The following is a 19677-nucleotide window of genomic DNA, read 5'->3' as shown; positions in this document are numbered from 1 at the left end:
CAGGAAGGGGGTGAAGGTACCCCATAGGCAAGTGGATGAAGGGGAAGGATTTATATATATATATATACACACTCTTCACTGAGGGGTTTCCTGTCAGATTTTATTTTGATTAATATTGCCAAGGGCAGGTTTTTTTTTTATGCTCATACATATTCTAACAAATGCGATGTTCTGCCAAATACTATAAAAACAATGCTGCTTCTTGTCATAATCCTGTGTGCATGAGGCCTAATAGGAGTGATGTGGTAACACTGTGCCTGTGTTGTATATCTACGGAAGTACGTGCTCCAAAAGTACTTCACACCGCCTACTGCAGGCACACAGGGGTTAATGTGCACTATGACTAATAGGCAGCAGTTGTCCCGCAGCGTGATGTAAAAAAGTATGATGTCACCCTGACTACAAAGCATGCCTGCCGGTTACTACCGCCCCTCTTCCTGGAAAATGGACTCCTCCCTCCTCAACAAATACCCCGCTTAGCTGTACCTGGGGCTGTACCATTATTCACACGGGAGTGGGGAGACCCGCTCCGTCCTCGCAGCTGTACTCCCCCATCCCCCATCCTTCCAGGCGAGACCTAGGCGGAAGAGGAACTTACTCCCGCCCTTCTCCAGCAGCACGTCACCCTGAGGGTGACGTCAGCGTCTACGCTGACGTCAGGCAGAGGCCTACCGGACGTCGCGGTGGGTGTCCCCCCCCCTACGCTGATGAGGGCGCTCTGTCCTGCCTGGAGTCGGCCCTGCTGGCTGTGGCAGCTGCTCGGTAGTGCGTGAGCGTCTTCCTGTGACGGGATCCGGGCAGGAGGCGGCTCCCCGGGGGGACCCGAGACGTTCACCCCGGTGATTGGCTGGAGCGGGTCCCTGAGCTGTGAGTTCACAGGACGCAGGTAATTAGAGCAAACAGCCTGGGCGGAGGAGGAGCGCCGAGCGGGGACAACACCTGGCCTCCTCACCGAGCTCCTCCGCTATGCCTGTGTCATAGTGGAGGGAACCTCACACACATACATACATACATACATACACTCACCCCATGATATGTGAGGGGGTAGAAATATGTGCATTGTGCTTAGCTCCTCTGCCTTGCAGCACTACGCCTCTGGCTTCAAATCCCGCTCAGGACACTTACCTGCATGGAGTTTGCATGTTCTCCCTCTGCTTGCAATGAAAGCTTCAAGCCAAAATCTACCCCTTTACATAGAAATAAATACACCCATATTGATTAATTTTAATAATAATAAAAGTGAATGCATTCTTTCTTTTGCAATAGAGACTGCAGAGCATTGCAGCTGTGATCCGTGACAACACTGCTCCTGCAGACTCTTCCTCCAGCCCCAGGCTGGTACCTCTGTCAGAACCTTCATGGAGAGTTATAGGAAAAACTTTTTTTTTTTTTTTTTTTGCATTACATGATTATAATCCCCTGGCAGTTATTTTTTTTTTTTTTTTGCCATCTGTATCCTATTGAGATTTTCCTTCACTTCCTGTCTTCTAGCCAAAACTGGAAGTGAGAAGAAATCTCTCCAAATGGTGACATTCTGGGGTGTCACCAGAACTAGTGTCCTCTCTTCCTGTTCTGGGGAGAGCCCAACATTTGTGATTTCTTTTCTTTTTTTGGGGATAAAGATGACAATTGGAGAGGGTGAATCTCCCTAATGGAGGCGCACATAGCAATTATACCCTGACAGCGGTACTAATCCCCCCCCCCCCCCCCCTATACAAAACTAAAAGTAAAAAGGTTTTCCTTCAGTTGTGGAGTTGGGAGAAGGATCCATGTGTTAGTAGTGTACTGATGTCCCGACCCTGTGCTCCAATAAGAAGATGGGACTTGTAGTATCTTCATTCACAGATTATTGTAACTGAATGATATGGCTGTGTGGGCGGAGTCACAAAGCGGTGACAGGAGTCAGGAGGGAGAACCCTCACATTCTGTCTCTCTCAGGCAGTTAGGGGTGGTAAAAACAGGCAGCTGAGCTCTGTTCAGAGAGCATCTGACAGCCAAATCGTCTCCTCACTGCCCCCTAAATTTCGAACTACTGCGCCTCAACAGTGTGCATCGAATGTAGTTACAGTGCAGTTTCAGTCACTTAAATGGGTTTCGCTCTGTGGACAGTAGTGCCCGACAAACAGCGGGTATATTCCTGCCACAAAGCACCACATCATGTGTACACTCCTGGCCACTGCCTTTGCAGTTCAACAGGGAGCTGTTTGGGGGGGGGGGGGGCTCCACTATGATCTCTTTACCCCCTATGTTCTCTTTACCCCCCCCCCCCCCCCCCTCTCGAGTGATCTGTGGATAATCACTTTTGTTTGACAAGGGGATGAGAGGTGATATTTCACCCCCTCATTGCCTGTTTTAACCCTGAGATGTCTGCACCACATCAACCTGCTGTAGCCACATGCAATGCAGTGCAACCCCATACACTTGAATGGGTTGTGTTTTGCAGCGGTGCTGTCCTCTGAATGAGACATGGGGTATACTTTTTAACAAGTCATATCTACAACTCCATCAAAGTGTTGTTGCAGCCTAAAGTGGGAAGGGGGAAGTTGTTGAAGAGCGATAAAACTGTGGCTCAACTGTCTATTTTTTACCACCACCTGTGTGAATGAACCCTAAGGCTCCTTTCACACGGGCATAATGTTTTTCAATTTTTCATGCATCCGTTGACAGATGTAAATAGGACATCAATATATTTCTATGGGCAAGCAGATGATCATTCGGCCTCCGTTAACATGTTACATCCATTTTTTGAAAATGAAGAAAGCCCTATTTTTATTTCATTTTAAAAAACATGACCCGCATGAAAAACCGATGTAAACTGACAAATGGTCAATTTTTTGATTAGTAGTGGATGTAAAAAAAACTGATGAAACAAACATAATGTCCGCATGCAAGGACCCCAAAACACCAAACTGAGAGCGCACTAGCTTTTTGCAGAATCTTTAATGAACGTTATTAAAATATTTCGGGATGTGATTTTTAATGGGGGGCACAACACCGACTATAGGAGATACAACCATGCATTGCATCAGCACAGTGCCCTGTATCTCTTAGCAGCAATCCCAGGGATGCAAACTTACCCTCCAGCATGAATCTGCTTCCAAGCTTGACATGGTCAGTTTGATAAGGGAAACTGGCAGGATCACCAGATATTTAATAATCGGATTACAGAAAAACTTTACAGGTTATTTTCATAAGTACTGTAAAAATTAGCCAGCACGTATGATGATCATACACTGATTCAGGGACAGAAACAAAGATGTGTAGTGGCTGCACACAGATCAGCTGTTCCTTTTGTCTGATTGTGGACCTGTTGGCTAGTATGTTATCATGCCTAGTATGGGCAGGGTACAGGTTTTCTTTAAGCACATCCGGACTGCCCGCCGTAGTTTTGTCGGTACTTTGAAGTTAAATACCGGTGTTATGGCAGCACCAGTGTTGCGTTCGGCCGGAGGTCCTCTTTCATATAAGTGTTCCAGTGGCAGATTTGCAGCGGGATCACTTTTATGGGTGGCGAGAGAGGTGCCCCCCCTGTTGCCACTTACCAGAGCTGTTGCTAGCGGGGAAAATGATCTGGGCCTCTGAGGTGCTGTACAGCAAGATGACCCCCACTCGACTCTAGGGCCTTGGAGGACCAGATCGATGTCATAAGTCGCTTCCGCCCAATGGCCTTAAAGGGCCCATTTTTTTTCTTGCTGAAAAAAAATAAATGTTTTTCTTTTTAAGTGTAGATGTGAGATCTGAGGTCTCGTTGACCCCAGATTTCACATTAAAGCGGAGTTCCAGCCATTTACTCACCTGTCCAACGGTCCAGCGATGCGGCCGCCGGAAGCCTCGATCCTCTCCCTCGGCGCCGGCATCACTGCTGTGGGCACCCGGCTGTTACAGTTTGCGGCTTCACAGCCGGGTACCCACTGCGCATGCGCGAGTCGCGCTGCGCGCCGTGATTGGCCGGCAATCTTCTGGGACCTCTGACGTGTCCCAGAAGATTGCAGGGAGGGAGGGGGAGAGGAGAACTTCCGCTCAGGGCGCCGCGGCGCTCCGAGCGGAAGTGGGAGCGGGTACCTGTCAAAACTAGGTACCCGCTCCCCCCCCCCCAAAAAATGACATGCCAAATGTGGCATGTCGGGGGGTCAGGACTCCCTAAAGCGGAAGTTCCACTTTTGGGTGGAACTCCGCTTTAAACCGGTCCTGTCCTGCTTATTTCTATTACAAGGGATGTTTACATTTCTTGTAATAGGAATAAAAGTGATCAAAAACATTTTTTTTTTTAAAGGGGCAGGGTAAAAATAAAAAATTTAAAGCGCCCCGTCCCTTTGAGCTCACGTGCAGAAGCGAACGCATACGCAAGTTGCGCCCACATATGTGAACGGTGTTCAAACCACACGTGAGATCGCCGCGATCGTACAGCGAGAGCAATAATTCTAGCCCTAGACCTCCTCTAACCGTAAACTGGTAGCGTGTAGAAATTTTCAAAACATCGCCTATGGAGATTAAGTACCAATGTTTGTCGCCGTTCCACAAGCGTGCGCAATTTTGAAACATGACATGTTGTGTATCTATTTACTCGGTGTAACATTATCTTTAACATTATAGAAAAAATTGTGCTAACTTTACTGTTTTCCTATTTTTTTTTAATTTAAAATAAGTGTATTTTTTTCCCAAAAAATTGCGTTTGTATAACCACTGCGCAAATACGGTGTAACATAAAGTATTGCAACAATTTCCATTTTATTCTCTAGGATTTCTACAAAAAAAATACATAAGGTTTGGGGGAAGTAATTTTTTAGCAAAAAATACAGATTTTTAACTTGTAAACAAGTGTCAGAAAAAGGCCTGGTCCTTAAGTGGTTAAAGCAGTCATTGCATAAAAACGCAAAGTCTGCTTACCTTGCTGAACCCCACCCCTGCCCCTCAATTTTTAAAAAGATCAATGGAAGCAATGAATTAACCGTAAAAAATACATACCTTGTAACCTCTGGGGTCACTGGGCTTGACCAATGGATTATGGGAAATCTGGGGATCCAGTATCTCAGGGAAAGAGGCTCCAGAAATTTTCTGGAGTCTGTTCCCATTGTATTGAGATTCTTCATGAAGACCCAGTGACGCCTCCTTTGTGCTGTTACCTGTGTGTGTAAGGGGTGTGAGCGGACCTTTTTTTTTTTTTTTTTTTTTTATAAATACAAATTCTGCTATAATCCTGTATTCTAATAATAAAAAAGGCATTTGTCCCTGCTTCTGCTGTTTCCTTCTCCTGTGGGAGTTGAAGCCTGCTGGTGTCAGCTGAAGAGGCTCTACCTGCCTGAGCACTGCTAACTGGCATATGCACTTGTAGTTTCTAACAGGAACTTGCAGAGGAAGATGCCAAATTGTGCTTGCTAGCTTAGGATCATACACACAAGTGTTCGTTAATCTGTGTTCAGACTTGTAATTTGTATGGTTTAGAACGCAGCAGTATTGTTTTCTATGGGCTTGTGCAGACTGGTCTATATTGATCCGCTGTGTAACCCAAAAATGGAAAATTCTGAGTGAAGCATATGGAGCGTATTTTGTTATGTACGCATGTAAACATTTGTGCATACAGTGCAAATGTACTCTTCTTGCTTGCACACATGTACACCTATCCGCTATTATATTATGACCATCCACCATAACTCGTCACGGCATGGACACATGTAGACTTCTGAAAGGTATGCTGTGGTATTTGGTGCCAAGCCATCCATAACAGATCCTTTTAAGTCCTGTAAGTTGTGAGGTGGGGCCTTCATAGATAAGACTTGTTTTTCATCACATCCCACAGATGCTCGATTGGATTGAAATCTTGAGAAGTTGAAGGTTAAGTCAACACCTCAAACTCTGTGTTCTGCCAACCATTCTTGAATTCATCAGACCAGGTCATCTTCTTCCATTGCTCCGTGGTTCAGTTCTGATGCTCACATGCGCATTGTAGGTGCTTTTAGCTGTGAACACAGGCCAGCTTGGACTGGCATGAGTGAGCTTTGGCTGCTCATGACCTTGTCGCCAGTTTTCCTTCTTGGGCCACTTTTGCTAGGTGCTGACCACTGCACACCAGGAACATCCCACAAGAGCTGCTGTTTTGGAGATGCTCTGACCCAGTTTAGCCATTACAATCGCCATTACATCAACTTCAGGAACAGCATGTCCACTTGCTGCCTAATATATCCCACCCACTTTCAGATGTCATTCTAATAAGAAAATAAATTAATATTATTCACTTTACCTGTCATTGGTCATAATGGTATGGCTGATCAGTGTAAATGTTAGCACAAAAGTTACAGGTGTACCGATTAGATGTATAATCTTATGGGAAATAATATGCACAGTATACATGGAGCCTGACCCTAAACACCAGTGTTGTCGCCCTTAAACAGAAAGCCTTTTGGGGGGAAAAATTCACTTAATTTTTTCAGATGGTAGACTAGGCTCAAATAGCCAAGTCAATAATCCATAGACAGGAAAAGGTATGAAACATAATGTTACTTTCTGGGTTTAGTTATACTTTAATTAGGGATGCACCGAAATTTCGGCCACCGAAATTATCGGCCGAAAATGAGCCTATCCCATTTCGGCCGATAATGGGTTAACATTGCCGAAATTAATATGGCCGCCGTGAGGAAGGAGGAGGGCGCAGCGCAGGGCAGGTTTTAAAAGTCCCGCCTCTGGCCGGCCGCCTGCCTCTCAATGACGTCCCTACTACTATGATCTCTGCATTAATGAAGGGACATACCAGGCGGGAGGGCGGGGCGAGCGGCCGCTATAGATATAACTATGTGATCCTTCCCTGTCAGCTCAGCGGGACTGTGTGTGAATGAGAAGTGACCTGACACTGGGCGGGAGGGCGGGGGGAGCGGCCGCTTATAACTATGTGAGCCTTCACTTCCCTGTCAGGCATGTATCTCCGCTGACAGGGAAGTGAAGGCTCACATAGTTATAGTTATTAGCGGCCGCTCCTCCCGCCCGGTGTCAGGTCAGTTCTCATTCACACACAGTCCCGCTGAGCTGACAGGGAAGGATCACATAGTTATATCTATAGCGGCCGGTGGAAAAAAGTCATCCCCCCCCCACTACGTTTTCTGAAGAAATAAGCATGTTCTATGCATGCATTGCCATATGCATATACATAGATGTGTTCACACTTGTGTGTATGCAGTAATGCAATTATTACATGTACATTAAAAGACTTTTAACATGACCTTTGTAAAAAAGGACAGTAACTGTAAAAATCTGAGACACCTGTTTATTCTAAAGAAACCTTCTTTCCTGATATTAGATCCAGAACAATATCCAATGATATGTAATATCAGATTAGGGCCGGTTTACACCATAAATCGCACAGGAACGCGGTATGTGTTCTTGTGTGATTCACATGCGATCCATGTGCAGTGTCCGATTCCAGCTCTTTCATTTAAATGGGCTGAAATTGCACCAGACCGCACCATAATGCATGCGCTACTTTAAAAAATGCACACCAACTGATTCACATGGTACTGTGAAAATGGTTCAAGAAATTGTTTGAGGAAGACCCCATTAAGTTTGAGGTGTTGTTGGCCTCCAAATTCTTCAGATCTCAATCCAAAAGAGCATCTGTAGGATGTGCTGGAAAAACAAGTCCAATCCATGGAGACCGCACCTGACAACTTAAAGTGGTTGTTACCCAAAGAGGTAAAATCACTGCCAGCCCCTCTTGTAAACAGGGATAACACATGCTGTAAGTGTTTTTTTTTTTTTTTAAACGGCATCTCTAAATACCTTTTTTTTTTTTTTCCTGTTATCTTCAGGCCGGTCACGTGATTTCCGGCCACTCTGCTATTGTGATTCCTGGGCTACAGCGGGAGGGGCCGAAATCTCCCTTGGACCTCAGCTGGGAGGTCACGTTGCTGGCTGCTCAGCCCCTCCCGCTGTAGCCTGGGGATTGGAGTAGGAGAGCAGCCAGGAGTCACGTGACCAGCATGAAGATAACAGAAAAAGGTATTTAGAGATACTGCTTTAAAAAAAAAAAAAGACTTACAGCGTGTGTTATCGCTGTATACAAGAGAGGGGCTGGCAGGGACATTTTAAGAACTTTTATATTCTTAGCTGCAGGAGGGGCGGGGGGGGGGGGGTTCAGAAGACAGCTCACACAGCTGACAGGCAGGGAGGGGGTAGAGGACAGAGCGAGGACTGGAGAGCTGCTGATGACTGAGGCATCTAAACTGACCACAGCTCAGCAGACATGATTAACCATGGTCAGTTTACGGAGGGGAGGGCAGAAACTGGCAGGATCAGCCAGGTTTTTTTACAGCTTCCAGAGGATCAGGTTACATCGCACAAGCCCTGTGCTGTTTAACCTGCTATAAGGGAACAGGATTTTTTTTTTTTTTTTTTTTTTTTTTTTTTTTTTTAGGGTTACATACACTTTAAAGGATCTGTTACTGACAGCTTGTTGCCGAATACCACAGCATATTTTTTGAAGTCTAGTGAAGCCCAATGCCCATGTCTCGATGGGTCAGGGCAGTTTTGCCTGTAAAAGGGGGACCTACTTGATATTAGGTGGGTGATCATAAAGTTATGGCTGATCATTGCTGATTAGAGAGCTTTCTAATATAGAAGCATATCCATTCCAAACAGCTTGCAGATATGAAAACAATGGAAGTCTGTGTTGAACCAAATGGGGAACGTTGTGGTACGTGTTTAACCTAAAATTTATATCACATTTTTATTATGATTTCCCTCTCTATCTGATTTCTTTGGAATCCATAACCAGCTGAAACTAGTTCCTATATTGGGCAAACTGCTAATTTTTATATGATAAAGACAATATAATCCAATCTTCTACTGTAATTTGCTGGCTTCAGCTGTCAGCTCCCCCTCTGCAGCAGTTAATCTGTGGGTGGCATATGTTATCCATAGCCTAACTTAGGCCCCTTTCACACTTGTGCGACTTGTCCTGCGATTTGGCACTGCAAAGTCGCATTAACAAGTCGTTCTCCATGATTTCCAATGCGTACCGTTCATATCAGTATGACTTCAAAGTAGTCCCTGCACTACTTTTGGCTGATTTTAATGCGTTTTGAGGTCCAAAGACATAGGCATTGCCTCATGTCCAGTCAAAATTGCGGTATAATCGTGCGACTTTTAAGTCGCATAAGTGTGAAAGGGGCCTTAAAGTGGAAGTAAACCCTCATTTCGTTTTCAGCCAAGGAAGCTGCCATCTTGGCCTCTGTTTAATCTTCAGCTGCCATCATGCTGCATATGTAATCAGTTATGACACCAGCCATTGGATGGTTTGACAGTTTGGTTGAGAGCACAACCAATGTGACAGTTAAATGTTTTCTAAACTGTTAAGGGTTTAGTTCCGCTTAAAGCGGAGTTCCAGCCATTTACTCACCTGTCCAACGGTCCAGCGATGCGGCCGCCGGAAGCCTCGATCCTCTCCCTCGGCGCCGGCATCACTGCTGTGGGCACCCGGCTGTTACAGTTTGCGGCTTCACAGCCGGGTACCCACTGCGCATGCGCGAGTCGCGCTGCGCGCCGTGATTGGCCGGCAATCTTCTGGGACCTCTGACGTGTCCCAGAAGATTGCAGGGAGGGAGGGGGAGAGGAGAACTTCCGCTCAGGGCGCCGCGGCGCTCCGAGCGGAAGTGGGAGCGGGTACCTGTCAAAACTAGGTACCCGCTCCCCCCCCCCCCCCAAAAAATGACATGCCAAATGTGGCATGTCGGGGGGTCAGGACTCCCTAAAGCGGAAGTTCCACTTTTGGGTGGAACTCCGCTTTAAGGCCTCATTCACACCATGGTGCAGAGACGTTTTTCTGCACGCGTTCTGCAAGGGCACAAAAACAGTTGTTCTCTATGTGCCCTGTTCACACCATAACACTGGTATCGCATGCATATTTTTTCTGCGCAGGAATCTGCAACGTGTATGCAGTTTTCGGCATAGGGAAAAAACTGACATGACATCAACATTGGTATGAATAGGGCACATAACTGACACAGAAAAACTGATGTCCACGTGCATGTAAACTGATGTGAAACTGATGTCTCTGCAAGTTAAATCTGTGCGGTTTTCCCATCAGTTTTCATGCATATATGGTGTGAACAAGCCCTAAAAGCGGAGTTCCGGGCACGAAAACGTTTTTTCACTAAACATACCCCCGGGACAGTCAGGGTAGTACATTCCACAATGGCTAGCCTCTGATCTGTCCCGGTTCGCACTTACCTACAAGAAGAAATACTCACTTATAAAATTTCTTCTCCAGCGTTGCCATCTCTGTTGTGGGCAGCTGAAGCCGGCGCGATCCTCTTCTGCGTCCTCTTCCGTGTCTTCTTCTCCCAGAATGCGCCTGCACCGACCCTCTCGTCACTTCCGGTGCGGCGCCGCATTCCTCCACAGCTTCTGGGCATGCCCAGAAGCTGTTTAGCAGGGAATGCGGCGTCGCCCCCGGAAGTGATGAGCGGGGCCGGTGCCGTCGCATTGATTCCTGGGAGCGATGACGTTCAGCTCCCAGGAATCATCGCAAGACAGGAAGTGACGGCGGAGCCGCGGCAAAGAGGGAGGAAGTGCAGAATAGGTGAGTATTTTCTATCTACAATTACAGTAAAAAAAAAAATATAGCAGATCGCTTATGTCAAGCAGGTCTCCTGCACACTGTCACTGTCAGGGCTATATGCGTTGCCATCTCTGTATGGGCAGGCAGTTACAATCTGATAGGAAGAATCCATGAACTACCACGGAGCTCCACAGCACAGTGGTTGGTCATTGAGAACTACAAGGCAACAGACGTAAAGGATGTTGGGGCTTGTAGTTCATTTACTCACAGAGCTGTGTGAATGAATGACACAGCCGTGTGAGCACAGCCCTGCTGTTTTAAAAAGTGACAGCTAGTAGGGGGAACTTCTCTCCTTACTGCTGTCACAGGGAGTGCGGGATCGAACAGCGGCTGCAGAATTGGGACATGTCCCCGCCCCCCCCCTAAAAACAGGTGGAGTATGTAACATGTTTCCAAAGGTGATCTTATCCTTTAGTTTTAAAATGGTCTCCTCAAAAGCCTGTTTTCATTTCTAGAAAAAAAAAGCAGGGAAAAAAAGGCACATTTACTGGAGCTTGAAAATGTGTGTGGTCACATGCATATTGTGAACATTATTCAAAAGAAAAAAAAATACAAGTTTAAAATAGAAGTTTGGCATACTAATAAATAAAACAAACCTACATATTCACATCCACGCCGCAGCATCAGTGTAAAAGGGGGGCAGGTGCAGCTTGCTTCGGATCTCAGCCACGTGTTATGAGCTAATGCCAGCTGTCACCAGGCAGCTCGGTGTATTCCGACATTATTTTCAGGATCCTTCTAGAGCAGTGGTTCTTAACCTTGTTGGAGGTACTGAACCCCACCAGTTTCATATGCGCATTCACCGAACCCTTCTTAATTGGAAAAATAAAATATATGATTTTTTCAAATTCAAAACATAGGTATATATTATTTTAGGTATATATTTATACATAGGTGCACAAAATGAACAAAACCATTAAGAACAAAACCATCAAAACATGATTTTCACACAAAAACAAAAACATAATAATGAATATTTACTGCAAATTAGTGTGACTTCTGCTGTTGTCTTTCAGAGACCAGTTCAGAAACGCGCGGCTTTATCTTGGCAAGTGCCACTCTCATGTCATTTTCGCAACAAAGTCTGTTCCTTTTCTTTTTATTTCGTTTTTATGTCCAGCATCCCCCCTTACAGCAGGCCAGGGTGAGGTGAGGTTCCGTCCCCCATATAGATCACCCCCTTTACAGTAGGCCAGGGTGAGGGGGATCTATATGGGGGACGGGACCTCTCCTCACCCTGGCCTGCTGTAAGGGGGACCTGGTCCCCCATATAGATCCCCCCTTACAGCAACAGCAGGCCAGGGTGAGGTCCCCCATATAGATCCAAGGTCCCCCATATAGATCCTCCCTTACAGCAGGCCAGGGTGAGGTGAGGTCCCGTCCCCCATATAGATCTCCCCCCTTACAGCAGGACAGGGTGAGGTGAGGTGAGGTCCGGACCCTTGCCTGCTGTAGGGGGGGGGATCTATATGGGGGACCCCAGAGTGACCTAACCTCACCCTGGCCTGCTGTAGGGGGGATCTATATGGGGGACCTCACCTTGGCCTACTGTAAGGGGGGGATCTATATGGGGGATCATATCCCCCCATATAGATCCCCCCCCCCTTACAGCAGGCCAGGGTGAGGTGAGGTCCCGTCCCCCATATGAGATCTCCCCCCCCCCCCTTACAGCAGGCCAGGTTCCCCATAAAATAGATCCCCTTTACATAGTCTTCTCAGTGTTCTCACACAGTCAGTCAGACAGTCAGTCTCTAGACTAGTACAGCCAGTACTACTCCAGTCCTACCTTTTTTTTCACCTGTGTCCCGACTCCCGATCACAGGCTAGGTTTTCCTCCTGCAGGCTGCAGCACCACTGGCTCTCTGGCCTCTCACCTGCCAGCTTCTGCTGCTGCGGCTGCCTGGCCTGGTGGTTCTCTCCCGCGCTGCGCTGGGCGGCCACTGCACGGGTTAGTCCCTCCCCCAGACAGTCCCTCTCCGCACTGCACGCCTGGCCTGTCTCACCCCCCCCCCCCCCACCACTCCACAGTGGGCGACGCCGGCTCCGGCTGGATCGGATTCGGCCGGGAGCCGAGCTGCACAGCCAGCAGTGAGAGTGAGCCAGTGGCAGCGAAGTGGTACTAGCGGAGGGTGTGCCGAACCCTCGAGACTGACCCACTGAACCCCTGGGGTTCGATCGAACCCAGGTTAAAGCGGAGTTCCGGGCACAGAAGTCATTTTTTACTAAACATACCCCCGGGACAGTCAGGGCTAGCACATTCCACAATGGCTAGCCTCTGATCTGCCCCGGTTCGCACTTACCTTTTAGAAGAAATACTTATAAAATTTCTTCCACAGCGTTTCCATCTCTCTTGTGGGCAGCTGAAGCCGGCGCGGTCCTCTTCTGTGTCTTCTTCCGCGTCTTCTTGTCCCAGAATGCGCCTGCACCGGCCCCTCTCGGCACTTCCAGTGCGGCGCCCCATTCCTCCACAGCTTCTGCGTCGCCCGAAAATGACGAGCGGGGCCGGTGCCGTCGCATTGATTCCTGGGAGCTATGACGTTCAGCTCCAAGGAATCATAGCGAGACAGGAAGTGACGGGGTGAGCCGCGGCTCCGAGGGAGGAAGTACTCTGAGGTGAGTATCTTCGATCTTCAATTACAAGGTAAGTAAACAAAAAAAAATAACTATCCAATTCCTTTTCAGGTGAGGTCCACCTAGCGGAGGGGCACAAAAAAAAAATATTGTTTTTGTGCCCGGAACTCCGCTTTAAGAACCACTGTTCTAGAGCCTGGAGAGGCTCTGTGTTGTCACCCCACATTTGACTTTAGCTAGCTGCTACTGATTCTGGATCATAGGTATGCAAAGTCAGTGTACTCCTATGACCTAGAGAAGTATGACAATGAATGCTCTGGCCATACTTTCATCTTAAAAGTTTGTACATGGTAGATTTTCTTTCCCAGTATCAGGCATTGGGGCGTGCAGTATACACTGGCAGAACTCATGACATGGCATTTTACCAAGGCAACTGGAAGGATTTTGCATTGATAGTGGGTAGTAGTATTTGTTAGTAATGTGCTCATTGTGCTAAGTAGTATGGACACACATTTGTAAAGGCCTCGTTCACATCATAGCATAGCAGGAACAAATATTCCCTCTGTGCGATTTTTGGCTTTATTTTAATGCGATTCTGCATTTTTCGTCAAAGAAGCTCCTGCTCCTTTTCAGGTGACAAGCTTCACGCGGTTTATAAAGGCACGGTCTGTTGCGTGACTATCATGGCAGAATCAAATTTGTCTGCAGTTATTGGATAATGGCATCCAAATGCGCGCAGTGGGTTATGCTGCAATTGTCAGGTGATTTGGGATCACAGGCGAAGTCACAGCGATCCCAAATTGCGAGATGTGAATGGGGCCTAAAGCTGTAAACTTAGACCTTCACTCTGTCGACCGTAGAGAAGAGAAAGCTTAAAGGGTTAGTCCACCCGAACACTAAATCACTACATCTACAGGCATCCAGGATCTAACATTAACCTAGCTAAGTCTGTAAAGAAGAAATTGCTATACATAACTTATTTGAAGCCGATCCGGTCCAATATCCAGCGGCAGAAGCTCTGCAGAGGACACAGCCGACAATGGCTGTGAAATGGAAGTGATGTCGCTCATAGATTTACTATGGGGCTTCCGTTGTCGGCAGTACGCTGCACCTACCTCCACAGCGAAGCCGTTGCTGACAGCTCAGCGTTGGACTGGAACGGCTTCAGAAAAGGTATGTATACCGATTTCTTCTTTAAAGGGCTATATACCTTAGTCTTCTATTGTGGATGCCTTTAGATGTAGCGATTTTGTTTTTTGTTTTTTTTTGTGTTGGGGTTGATTTCCCCTTTACAGCTGAAGGGTATTCAAGGTTATCTCACAACCTTGCAACTATTCCCAAAACGTAATGTCTCTTTGTTCTTTAATGGTAAGTTACACTACATATTAAATTCTGCATTGAAGTGCTGAACAGTAGAGTTTAGACTGTAGTCTCAGAGTGAAATAGTTGTGCGGATTTTTTTTCTCTTGCGCCACATGGAAATGAATACCTTCATTGTTGGTGCAGTGTTTTCCTTCGTATTTTTTTGGAATAAATATTCTTTATGACCCTATATTTTCCCTGTTCATGTATAGCCACAGAGTATTCATTATTAGTATGTTTTTTTTTTTTTTTTTTGTTACCACGTAATGAGTAACCTCAGGCAACATTTTAAAGCTCTTAGTGAACTACTGATGTTATCGGGAAACATTCTAGAATTCAGAAACCTTACTTTGCTGGTAAAGCTTTGTGCTTTGCCCATGCAAGTTTACTCAACTGCCACCCTTAATTGTACATACTCCCCTTCCTGTTGCTTCCCCGCTGCCTCATTCAGCTGTCGGGATTGATATGCAAGTTCCAAGGTGTTGACTGGAACTTGCAGAGAGCTCCTATATGACAGCTCTGGGAGTTAAAGCAACCAGTTGGCAATCATTCCTAATGCCCTGCCACACAGGAGGAAGGGGAGTGAGTCACTTCCCCATTTACATACCTGGCAGTATAGGGTAGGCTCTATGGGTCCAGTGAAGGAAAACCAAAGGGGAGTGGTGAGAATATGAAGTTGGGATGCACAGCAGTTGGGTGCATGAGCAAAGCACAAGCTCACATTTTAAAACCCTTACAACACTTTTAAAAATTGAATATGTGAGCAGAGGAAACAAAAATAGAGGGCATATTTACACCATATGCATTGGGCTGCAGAGGGCAGCCTTGCCCAATGCAGTCTCAGTATATAGACAAGGTCATTTTTTGTTTTGAGCCCTGTAAGTTCAGTTCACACAACTGTGCTGAAAAAATAAAACATTTTTTACATATTTTTTTCCCCTGCAGCACTGCATGTTGCTATGTACTACATCACATCACAATATTCTGTGGTTAATAAAGAGGAATAAAATGTCATTTTATAAACATTTCAATAAAGCTGAAAAAAGTAAACCATGCAATGCATCATTAGAACACATTGGCACAGAGTTGTATAAAGTACTCGAAACCCATAATTCTTTTGGATATATTGCCAGAGATGAGAAATGTTAAGAGCACCACATCCCTGAGAAAGAATAGATACAATTGGGGGGGCAAAGTGGGACTTTAAAGGTGCAAATGATGGAGAAAAATCTGGATTTTCATATAAAATATCACATTTTATTTCACATAGAGGACAGAGGACATGACAAAAAATACTTTTTAAAATGGTAAAAACACAAGAAAGCACTCGATTGTCAACTCTACATGTTTCACCATCTTCATAATAGCTTCTTCAGGAGTTTGATAGACAATTTCTCGAGAGTGAACATTCTAAATTTACAAAAGAGAAAAATGAAAGTAACAAAACAAAAAAGGCAAAGAAGGGCATATATCAATGGACCTATATTGAATGCCCAAAATGTAATTTTAGCATAATCAACATTTAAGCATGAACAGAGTATATATTATACTATATGAAAGAGCCTGGACCCTTATGCCGGGGATAGCAGTGGCGTGGATACAAGGACAGGGGGTGGGAGAGAGAGAGGGAGGGGAGGCGGAGAAACCTGACCTCTAACGTTGTCCCATAGAGGAGATGTGAGCCGAGCCAAAAATGATAGGAAAGGAGATTGCGGCTAGAAAATGGGGAAAAATTGTATGAATTTCATAGATGCATAGAATAGGAATGAGATGTGTTCAAATTTTAAATTCACAGTAAATTTACCCTTTATTTCAGAGTTTCATGAGACAATAAGCTTGAGAGGGCCTTTTTGATGATCATATAGGAATTAAAGCAAGCCCCCTGTCAGACTAGGGGAGAATGATCCCATTAGGAAAATGTTCAATGTTTCCTAGAAAGTTTAAACAGAGAAATGAGAGAGAGAAGGAACCCTTAGGTCTACAATCCATGGGTAAAATACCTATAGCAACACATGATAGAAAGATGTATGTATACAAAATATTCACCCTTATGGTCCAATGTCGCCCATGCGGATCACCCCGTGAATCCGGTGGTGCAAAGGCATTAGGTCACAGATATAGCATAGTACTAGGTCCACATAAGAAAATCCCATGTAAGTTGCCTATTGAGAAGGACCCCCTCCAGTACTCACTCAAACGAGGAGCTAAAAAAGGGAAGAAGACAGAATTTATCCATAAATTGTTTGTGGATGATAGACAAAGTCAATGCTTGGAGTAAGAGAAAATCGCCATTACCGCATGTGTCTCCGTGAGTCGTCCTGTTCCCCGGTGGTCCAGTGGAGTACTGAACCATCATGCCGGCATTTATACATCTCCTCCACTCTCTCGGCGTCTGACGTCACCGAGAGAGTGAGAGCGAGGTGCTCCGGGCCACCCAATAGGAACCTGCCGATGGCGCGCGTCATTGGGACGCGACGGCATCACGTGACTGGCCGGAAACCGGTAGCGGGGAAGAAAAACATCCGGTCCGGCTGCTCTGTCACGATCGAGCAAAAGAGGAGTGTCCCCAATGAAGGGAGACCAAGGAAAGAGTGCAGATTTATGGGAAAGAACCTGTGAAAGTAATAAAGGAAGGTCCCCATTACAGATTATAAAAAAGGAGAAACAAAGCGAATTACAACATGTACCATTAAGAGCTGCATTCCTATACAAAGGAACGAATCGACATTAAAGTGGATCTTGTAGGGGGCAACCCACATATATCCATCCATGCATAATTACAGATTGCTCAAATGGAAATACCATGTTGTGTCTAAATATACATTCAATACCACATAGCAATAGTGGAATTAGCACAGTTTGAAAAAACAGGATTGCAGAAATTCTTTAAAAGTAATTGAGGGTTCAAATTCGGGGGGGGGGGGGGCGGCCTGGAAAAAGGGGGCGGTGCCTCCATTCCCCAGGTCGGAACCTATGGCCTAGGGAAACAGGACACCGCGGATGCCCATATGGGGCAACAAATGGGGCAGGAAATTATTACACTCCGCCCCCACCCCCCACCCCCACAGCAACACCACCCCATCCAAGCATCCCCAGTGTCGCGTCCATTTCCCGGCCCGGGCCAGGTATTTCTAATTAATGAATAATTTTGGAATAAATCTTCTGTTCAGTTTTAACAGATGATAAACATCTGTGAAATACAATTCACAAGGAAGGGATACAATATAAACAAATACATGTATACATAATACATTAAGGAAAGCTGATTGCATGACAAATATCATGCATTCAATTAATCAGCCTACAGCTTAATCAAATAAGGAGAAGCTGAAAAAATCACATTAGACTTTTTCCTAGCCGAGAAAGGGTTTGAAACTTATGGACTCATTTATACCAGGATATTGAGTGGCTGATAAATTGAATATCCATTTAGTTTCACGTTGCAGTAAATTTTTATCTACACTTCCTCCTCGTTCATTAAGTGGAATGTGTTCTAGGGCAAAAAAATTCATCATTTTATCATTGAAGCCATGGTAAAGACCCATATGACGACTGATAGGGCTTTCAAATTTTTTATTTTTAACAAGTTTGACATGATCTCTGACACGATTGAAGAAGGGCCTCTTAGTTTTTCCAATATAGAAAGCTTTACAGTTACAATGCATTATATATACAACGCCAACAGTTTGACAATTAGCGTAAAAACTCGAAACCCATACTTGAGTAAAAGTACAAGTGCTCGATCAAAAAGTGACTTGAGTAGAAGTGCTCTATCAAAAAGTGACTTGAGTAGAAGTACTAAAGTATTCAACATTTTTTGTACTTAAGCTTTGCAAGTATTAGGCAAGTAGTTTTTTTAAAAATTTTGCTACTCAAGTACTGAAAGTAAAAGTACAAGTACTGTGTTATCTAGTTATTAAAGAAAAGTCAAAAGTGTGAACATCATATTGTCTTTTACTATTTCAAATGCAGCTTTTATGTATGCATACAGTAGCATTTATTTTTGTATGCGCTGATAATACACATGTTTTGAGCTTCATGAAACCTGCCATCTACTGTTCTGGCAGTGGTAATTTTTATAATAGTAACGAGTAACTATGCAGCACAAAAAAAAAATATTGGAGTAGAAGTATTGAAATCATCGAAAAAATGTAGTGAAGTAAAAGTGGAAGTAGGAGAAATAAATTCTACTCTAGGAAAGTACAGATACCGCCTTTCGGTACTTAAGTACAGTAGTGAAGTAGTTCTACTTAGTTACTATACATCTCTGCATTGTCACCACTCTATTCAAAGTGCACAACAGTGGCTGTGGTATACCTTGCCCACTAGTGTGAACAAACCCTAACATCCTCCCTCTGCTATACTTCTAGGATCAGGTGACAGTGTTATTACGAGTAACTGCAGATTTCACTTCTTGGGTCTGCAATGCACCAGGAAACTGCATGGCAGTATCTTAATACCCACAGTATCAATTTTTTTTTTTTGGACAGTAACTCTTGCAGAATACTGTATGCTCTGGAGCTACATCTCTGCCAGGCACAAGGGGGAGGGGTTGTAGTTACTGTCCCAGAAACTGCCTGGTGCTTGCTGGAAAACATATAAACAATAAACTGCATCATCCTGCAATGCCATATACAGCTTGGTCATGTGCGAGGATGAATCCTATGTATTACTGTCGAGTGTCTGCACTTTTACAGCTCACAAAAAGTGTGCTTTTACAATTTAAAAAAATGTAGTTTTTAAAGTGACTCAGTTATAAAAATACAAATTCCCTTTAAAAGAAGAGGTATTATACTTGCATGTTTCCGTCACCCATGCCGCAGATCTTCTCTCTCCAAGATCTTTGCTGGATGAACAATCTTTAGCTTCTGACACTCTTTATTAGGTATCTGATGCCTTGTCCCTTGCTGCATTTTATACTTAACCCACTCTCTTCAGTGTCCTGTAATGACGTTTCCAGTGGAAGCACATCATACAACAGAGGTTTTAACTTTTCCCTACTCTGCTGAAAGTGTTTTTGTGTTTTCTATTTGAAGGATTTACTATCCGTTCCCTCTCCTCCTAGCCTGATGTCGCATAGGTGCACTCTGTATTAAAAAAACATTTTTATGTGGTTTGAAACGCGCTAACCCTCTATT

General features: G+C 45.0%; 1 protein-coding gene across 2 annotated transcripts in view; it reads left to right on the top strand.

Annotated features, from left to right (window-relative positions):
- Positions 1-566: 566 nt before the first annotated feature.
- The window catches only part of ATF1 (activating transcription factor 1), a 55721-nt gene continuing 36610 nt past the window's right edge, over positions 567-19677 (top strand). The window contains exon 1 of one of the 2 annotated variants that reach the window (XM_082246117.1): positions 567-886. The gene's annotated coding sequence lies outside the window, so the exon portion shown is untranslated. The remainder of the gene's footprint in view (positions 887-19677) is intronic. The other variant, XM_082246116.1, reaches the window with a different exon arrangement.

The sequence above is a fragment of the Pelophylax lessonae genome (genome assembly GCF_965119305.1).
Source record: "Pelophylax lessonae genome assembly, chromosome: 2".
NCBI classification, from domain to species: domain Eukaryota; kingdom Metazoa; phylum Chordata; class Amphibia; order Anura; family Ranidae; genus Pelophylax; species Pelophylax lessonae.
The sequence above is the reverse complement of the archived record's forward strand: the minus strand, read 5'-3'. Positions and strand labels throughout refer to the sequence as shown.